Source organism: Amblyomma mixtum, chromosome 2, assembly GCF_055824585.1.
Source record: "Amblyomma mixtum isolate Tamu chromosome 2, ASM5582458v1, whole genome shotgun sequence".
Lineage (NCBI taxonomy): Eukaryota > Metazoa > Arthropoda > Arachnida > Ixodida > Ixodidae > Amblyomma > Amblyomma mixtum.
In genome coordinates, this window is record NC_143013.1 from 94,798,806 (window position 1) to 94,806,071 (window position 7,266).

Genomic DNA, 7,266 nt, shown 5'->3' on the forward strand with positions numbered 1-7,266 from the left:
AGTTACAGCCTATGAAGCACGTGCAGCTTCATGTAATTGCAGGTTAGGATATGCGCCTTACATGGTATTGACTTTGTAACCAGACATAGCCATCTGTCAACTAAAAGAAATGTTCTTGCTATAGGATTCTGCAGCATTATGTATGCTTCTGGACACTGAATACCGGGTGCGTCACCTCTCTTGAAAGCACTCAGATTTGTGTACTTATCAGTACGTTTGAGATGAGAAAATTTTATCAGCTTCTTTTCTTTATTTTATAATTAGCTACACAGCATGTCGCAAAAAAAAATGTTTTAAGGAAAAGTATTTCAGTTTAGAGTAGAACAGTTCAACAAAGTTGTTTTGGGCATTCTGGTAACTTCAAGATGGTATCTGATGGTTGCATACAGACGCGCAAGTCAAACCTCAAAGGGCATCAAACTTAACAGTACCGCTGAGCTTATCCTTTCGTGCTTTTTATGTGTGTGTAGATCACCTGGGGAAGTTCAGTATTGGATGTTGGATTTCATAGTTCTGCTACAACTTTTATCTTCCTTTCTACACATGAAACATGACTGAACTTGATTACATTCCCCAAGCAAATACCTGACAAGCGTTCCTTACTGTGCACAGTTGTCCCAGTGCATTATATCCACTCATGTGCAGCACACTGTTGTGTTGCTCTTGGTCTCCGAATGTGCTCTCAGCAATATGAAGGAATCATAGTCCATCCAGATGGTCTTTGTGGTAGTGCAAATTTCAAAACAGATTGAAGAAGAATGAAGAGTGTGATACTTCGTCATGCATCATGCAATGCTGGTGCTAATCAGGCAACATGTGTGGTATATATACTTCGCACATTTGAGATTCATTGGATTTGTTCTGGAGCCATACTGGGAATTAATTAATCGATCTGTGATTTGTCACTGAAATTGAAAGAGGGCACTAATTTCTGAACTTTTGACACCAACTGTGAATTCAAAACTGTCTTTTCGTGTAGGCTTACATGGCCTTTTTACGTGTATGTAAATTTATGCTAATGACTTTGGAAATTGCTTTGGAAATGGTTTTGGAAATTGCCTCGTAACATTCCTGTTACAGCTCACAATTCGCTTTCTGCACGTCATGTTTGATTGAACCTGATTATATCCCCAAGCTTGTTTGTTGCACCTAACAAACACTGTTGCCCTTTCAGAGTTATTCCATTGATTGACTCCTTTCGAGTGCAAGCAACAAATGGTTGTGTTGCTTCTGATTTCGAAATATGGCTGTCTGCATGACGGGCAACAACATAAGTGCTCTGGATGGCTTTCATCATGCATCTATAAGATATCTGTAACTTTCAGAATTGGTTAAAGGAAGAACTGAAGGATGCTGTAAGAATCATTAGCAGCTTGTTTTTTACATTATTTTACAATGAACTTGCAATGTTGACAAGTTCTTGCTCAGTGTGCATGTTGTCATGTACAGGTCATTGCAGTATCGAAGGGAACCATTTTGCACTAAAAGATAATTTTTTGGTTATTTGTTTGCTGAAGTTGAAAATGATTAATGGGTACTTACGCCAAGACGAAAATTATAAAACAGCAAAACGTGAGCTTATTGCTCATTATTGAGAAGTAATCATTAACTGAATGCTCGAACTTTGTTTGCTTTCACCCTAAATGGGCCTTTACAGTCTCGACAAGTTGCTACTAAGCAAGCAAACGCACACATGGCCACACGCAGCCTCACTGAGCTTGCTCAGTATGCACATAAGCACGCACAGCTTCGGCAAGCCCCTCTCAGCACGCAGATGTCCACGTACAGAGAGTTCTCCACGAGAGTCCACGATTTTTTACACGCAAAGAGTGTGCGTGAACGTCTATCAGCTCACAGTACGCGCATATGTACACACAGGACGCACAGAATGCGTACAGGTAACGCACAATTTCTGCGCATTCGTGTGCAAAATGAACGTGATCGTACAAAAATCACTGTTCTCGTGCAAACTCACGCAGAGTTTTTTCAATAGGCGAGTTATGCATTAAATTGCGGGGCGATTTCTTCATCAGCTTAGTCCCAGTAGCGGAGGTGATGGTTGGGGAACCGTAAAGCACTGAGCGTACACAACTTCCCCTAAGTCACTGTCGTCACTGAAGATGACACCAACGGTGCCACCCTGCGTGAATAAGAGTTTTGTCGATTCCTGCGTACCAGCATATCGCAACCCTCCTTTGGCTCCGTGTTGTACGAATGTTCTCGGTACTTCTCCGCCACATTATACGGCCCCAGCCGCCGTGGGTAAGCTTTTCCTGACCGATTATCATCGAAAACCAGCACCAAGTCTCCTTTATGAAAAAGTTTCACTACGGCTCGCTTGTTTTAATGTGGCGCGTAACTGTTGTCGCCTAGTCGAAGTTAAGCCGGTGTATTGAGCAGCGAGCTCTAGCTGTCTTTTTAGCTACGTAAGGTAGTCAGCCGGAGCGTCTACCAAGTGTGCGGAAATCTCTATTCGCCAGCCCAGCTTCGTTTGAGCATCCCGGGAAAACCGCCTGAGTCTCTGCCGTAGAGCATCTGAAAGGAAGGCTCACCTGCGGTGTTCTGCGGCACCTTTGGATGCGCCCATAGAAGGAAATGGATGAATTTGTCCCAATCTCTAGCATCAGTTTCTACTGCGTGGGACAACATATCTTGAAAACTCGGTTCCACATCTCCACCGCTCCATTACATTTAGAGTGTATAGGGGTAGAGAGCCGCGGCGCACTTCTAGAGTGTTTAGGTGCCGAGAACCGCGGCGCGCAACCCGATCTCGCCATTAGCTCTTCAGTCAGTGCGGCTGTGAAATGTTTGCCACAGTCGAAGCAAAGAAACTCACAGACGTCTGTCTTTTTAATGTATTTAGCACAGCGTCGTAAGCTGCTTTCGCTGCCAAATACTTCCGACAAATGACCTCAGGCGAACGTGTGCATAAATCAATTACGCACATTGCGTAGCGGTCTCGTCTCGCTGATGGCTGGTCGATAGGGCCAATAACTCCGACATTTACCTATTGGAACGTTACTTTGGGACGCGTGAGTGGTACTCTCAGTACCCTGTCCACATCACTGCTCCTTGACTTGACAGGCGTGACACCTGTCACAGCAGTCGCCTATGTCTGCTTCCATTCCCGGGTAATAGAAACTGTATTTTATCCGGGTTTTAGTTTTACGAAAGCCGAGATGAAAACCCCTAAGAGGTTCATGGGCAAGACTCAGGACGGCGCTGCGCCTCGTCTGTGGTAGCACCAACTGCTGCACCCTCTCACCGAGTACTAGATCTGCGTGGTAGAAGAAGCCATCCACTGTGCTCATGCCTGCCTTGCCTTTTTTGGAGTTTTGCCATGGATCCGGAGCGACAAATCGTTTTCTTGCTACATGCAAATTTTTTTCCTTGTCGCTGTTCTAATTTGTTTCCAGAGTCAGACATTTCACTTGCTCTGTACCTCGTGAGGTGAGCATGTCAGCCGTGTAGTGTCTATGTCGCGCACCTCATCTATCGAATCTGCATCCTCTGCCGCGTTGCCCGCCCGAACGTACTGGGCCCCAACTGTCCGTATGCCAAGCCCTGCTTTACGCGGCTCCTGAAACTGCTCACACATGTCAGCGGATATTAGGCAGTCGGTACATGAAAGCTTATCTGCAATCACACACATTATGGGCACGTCACCGCCTACCTCCTGAATCAACATTGGCTTTCAGAGGAAAGACCAAGAAACGAGCGCCAGCTTGGCAACAACTTTATCGTCGAACGCTGAAAAAGAGGTCGATACTCCCGTGCAGAGTGAAGTACTGTTATCACCGCTCCGGTGTCCATGATGGCCTCGCACCTTGCCTTGAGAGCTAAATTTCACTGCCTGCAGCTTACGTGCGGCGTCTAACTCGCTCGTTGAGACACAGGTCGTCACCTTGCCGCCACGGGCATGTGCCTCCTTCTCTCTGGTGTCGCCGCGTGGGAACGGGCATTGCGCTGCATTATGATTCGAACTCCCACATTCGAAGCCCTGCCCTTTCCGTATGCGCATTTTCTCGGCTGTGGAGCGTCGCTCGGCTAATTTCTCATTTTTTTTCTGCGCGGACGTGCTTAGTTCCACCTTGTTTTGTTGCAGTGTAGACACTTTTGCTCGTCACTTAAGGCTTTGCACCTAGAGAGATTCTGCTGGCGTTTCCTTCACCCGTAGTCTCCTCAAGCGTTTGAAGTAAACCAGCCATTTCGTCCACACCAAGCCAGCTCTATCGCTCGCGCAGCTTATGTATCTCAGCGCGTCTTCACTTAAGCCGGCTTTCAGATGGTCGGAGACAAGAATTGCGATCAAGTTTTCAAAAGTGGTGATTTTGCGCGCTTCTGCATAGAAATGACCGTAGCAGTGTAAGCATGTAATGAACGTTTTTCAAGCGTCAGTGTTTTTCTTTCTGGCGGTCAAAAATTCCCTGTGATACTAGACAACTGGTAACCTAAGCTCGTAGAGTACGACAGATTTCGGCTTGTCGTAATCGCGATGCCCTTTCAAGGTAAGACTTGTCGATAGGTCGGCTACCCTGAGTGTAATTGTAGGGAACGCAATTTGGCCCCAAACGCTTTCGGAACTTTGAATGCTTTCAGCGAGCTCTCAGCCGACTAGAACCGGATGAGAACCTCTCTGTCGACTGGAAATTTTGACAATGCTACTTCTAGCGATTGACAGTAGTATCGCAGGTCAGCAGAGACGGCGCAGGCCTCCGCATCGCCCGCCACTTCACCCGTACACACAAACGCATTTTAGTGCATTCGAGCCAATTGAAGCTCAAGTTCAAGAGCGCGTCACCGTTCTACAGCTAATTTGAGGTTTTATTTTTCCGTCTCAGTGAGTGGCGTGTTCGCAATATCTCTGCTGTCTCCCTCATTTGTCCCCTTCTCGTTGCCTGTCATGCAACTCGAATCGTTCCCAGGACTCAAACTAGTATCGCTGTCGTTAACTTCGGACTGATTCATCTTTTGGTCGGTGTTCGTGAACTCATATCTTGTTTCCATAGCAGAGCTCGGCTCAGGCTGCCCTGTAGTCTTCGGATGTTGTGAACAAGAGACTGACACATGTGCTGCTGTGTACAGCCTGGCCGCCGTTCTCCTTCGCCGTTGTCGTCCGTATGCCACTCTCAGGTGTGCTGCTGCGACGATACATTACCTTTGCTTTCCGCTGCTGTCATCCTTGACCTGCCTCTCACTAATGTAGCTGTGGTGCTGCGACGATAGTCTGCCGTTGATATCCGCGGCTGTCCTCCTTCACCTGTCCCTCTCTGGTTAATTGCGCCGTGTTGCTGTGACGATAGACTGTCGGTGATTTGCGGGCTGTCCTTCACCTGCCGCTGTCTGGTGTAGCTGCGCTGTAATTCTTTGGTCTTCAATTGTCGCCTCGAGATCTCTCAGATGTCCTGTCCTGTCGACTGCGCTAGTGAAGATCGGTTCTTCTTTGCCTATTGTCGTCTTCTTTTTCAGACGTGATGGATTTTATGGAAACTTGGGAGGGATCAAAGTCAGATCATTTATAAACAGCAAATATATATATATACCAAGCATTAACAAGAACTTGAAGTGGTCAACTTTCTGGCCGCTCCGCCGACCCTCTCCGCAGCTACTTAAGCGTGGGGTCTGCCCGCCTAGCTCCAGACGAGTGACTCCCGAAAAGCCGGGTGGCGGTGATTGAATAGGAAAATATCCAGCGCGCTCTCCGCGCAGTAAGCAAAAGAGATAAACAGCCGCCTCTGACATAAGTTTGGAGTTTTCAGTTTTTCAAACATGGCGTCCGCCTTTCTCGCTCTCACTGCAGTTACCCGTGGATTGCGCAACATAGCGCAGCACACGTGCAACACGCCGCTACTCCCGGATTTCGCAACATAGCGTAGCACACGCGTAACGTGCAAGGCCGCCCATGTAAAATCATAGAAGGAACGCTGTGCATCGGCGTAAAGCAAAAAATAAGGTTTGAGTTTTTGCCCAATTCGCGGACAATCCCGTGATAACCAATAATGCACAAATGAATAAAAGAAAACGGCGCGTCCCACATTACAGCACTGCTCAGTCATTATTGAAGGTATTGTTCCATTCTTTCGATCTGTCGGAAAATCTGCCTTTTAAAGTTTTTAAATAGCTCGCATCCAGCAGCAAGACTGCCAAAGGCAACGAACGGCGAACACTTATGCCGATAGCAAATTTGTTAATAGCCAAAAAATGCAAGATAATCGACGGCAAATCCGCAGATATATTCATTTTTAACGTGTCATTTCCAACCTGTTTGGTCAAACGTTCTGAACACTGCGAAACTAAGGTATTATTATGGAGACATTTTATGTAATAGTCATTCTTCCGATGTGCAGAAAAAGTTCAAATTGTCTCCATTGCTCGCATAAAGCAGTTAAGACTGCCATAAACCAGTGGGCACGCTTTTGACGACAGAAAAAACTTTAATAGCAAAAAAATGGATGTCTGAAAACAGGATATCTGCTGATTTATTGATTGCTATAGCGTAGTCTTTCAACATAGGAAAAGAATGCATTCGTAAACTGTTTCCGGCTCAAAAATGCTTTTGTCCAGAACAGTTCGGTATGAATCTCAGGATATACAACAAAATTGCGTTCATAAACTCTTTCCTGGTCTAGTATGCTTGTCTTTAGACAGGGGCTTTGGTTTTTCGCGGAATGTTATTGACGCCTAATACGTGAGACAAAACGCGCTCTCTGAGCATCCTGCGACGGCGTTTAACGACTCAAGTTTAAGCGGCTGCCGTTCTGCACGCGACCTGAGCTTTTTGGTATTTCCGTATTGTGTACATTTTTTTTCCCAGACCCTGAATGCGTTGAGTGTAACGATCAACGCTGTGATGAATAGGATAAGAGCAAGTTTAGCATAATAGCGACCCGTGTTCCAATACTTGACCTGAGCTATAGCAGAAATGTGTTCCAGGAAAAGCTTTTGATTGCAGCACTGAGACTCGTAATCAGCGTGCCTCACCTCCCTATTTCAGTTTGAGCAGCAAGATGCAAACGTATCATCAGGAATCTAACGCTGTTGAACATGTCAGTGCAGTATAGTATTAAAATGCATTTACATTATTGCCCAATATTTTTTCTGTTCTGCGTTCAGTATGAAATAACGCCCAATTTAAATGCACAGCTTTCCGCGTCCCTTTGTTATTGCTACAGCAGCTATTAGTTATCCACCTGTTTTTAATGGCTAGCTACTGCTGTATGGAGTCAGTGAGCAACAAAGGCTTTACGATTTCGCAGAACTCAACCC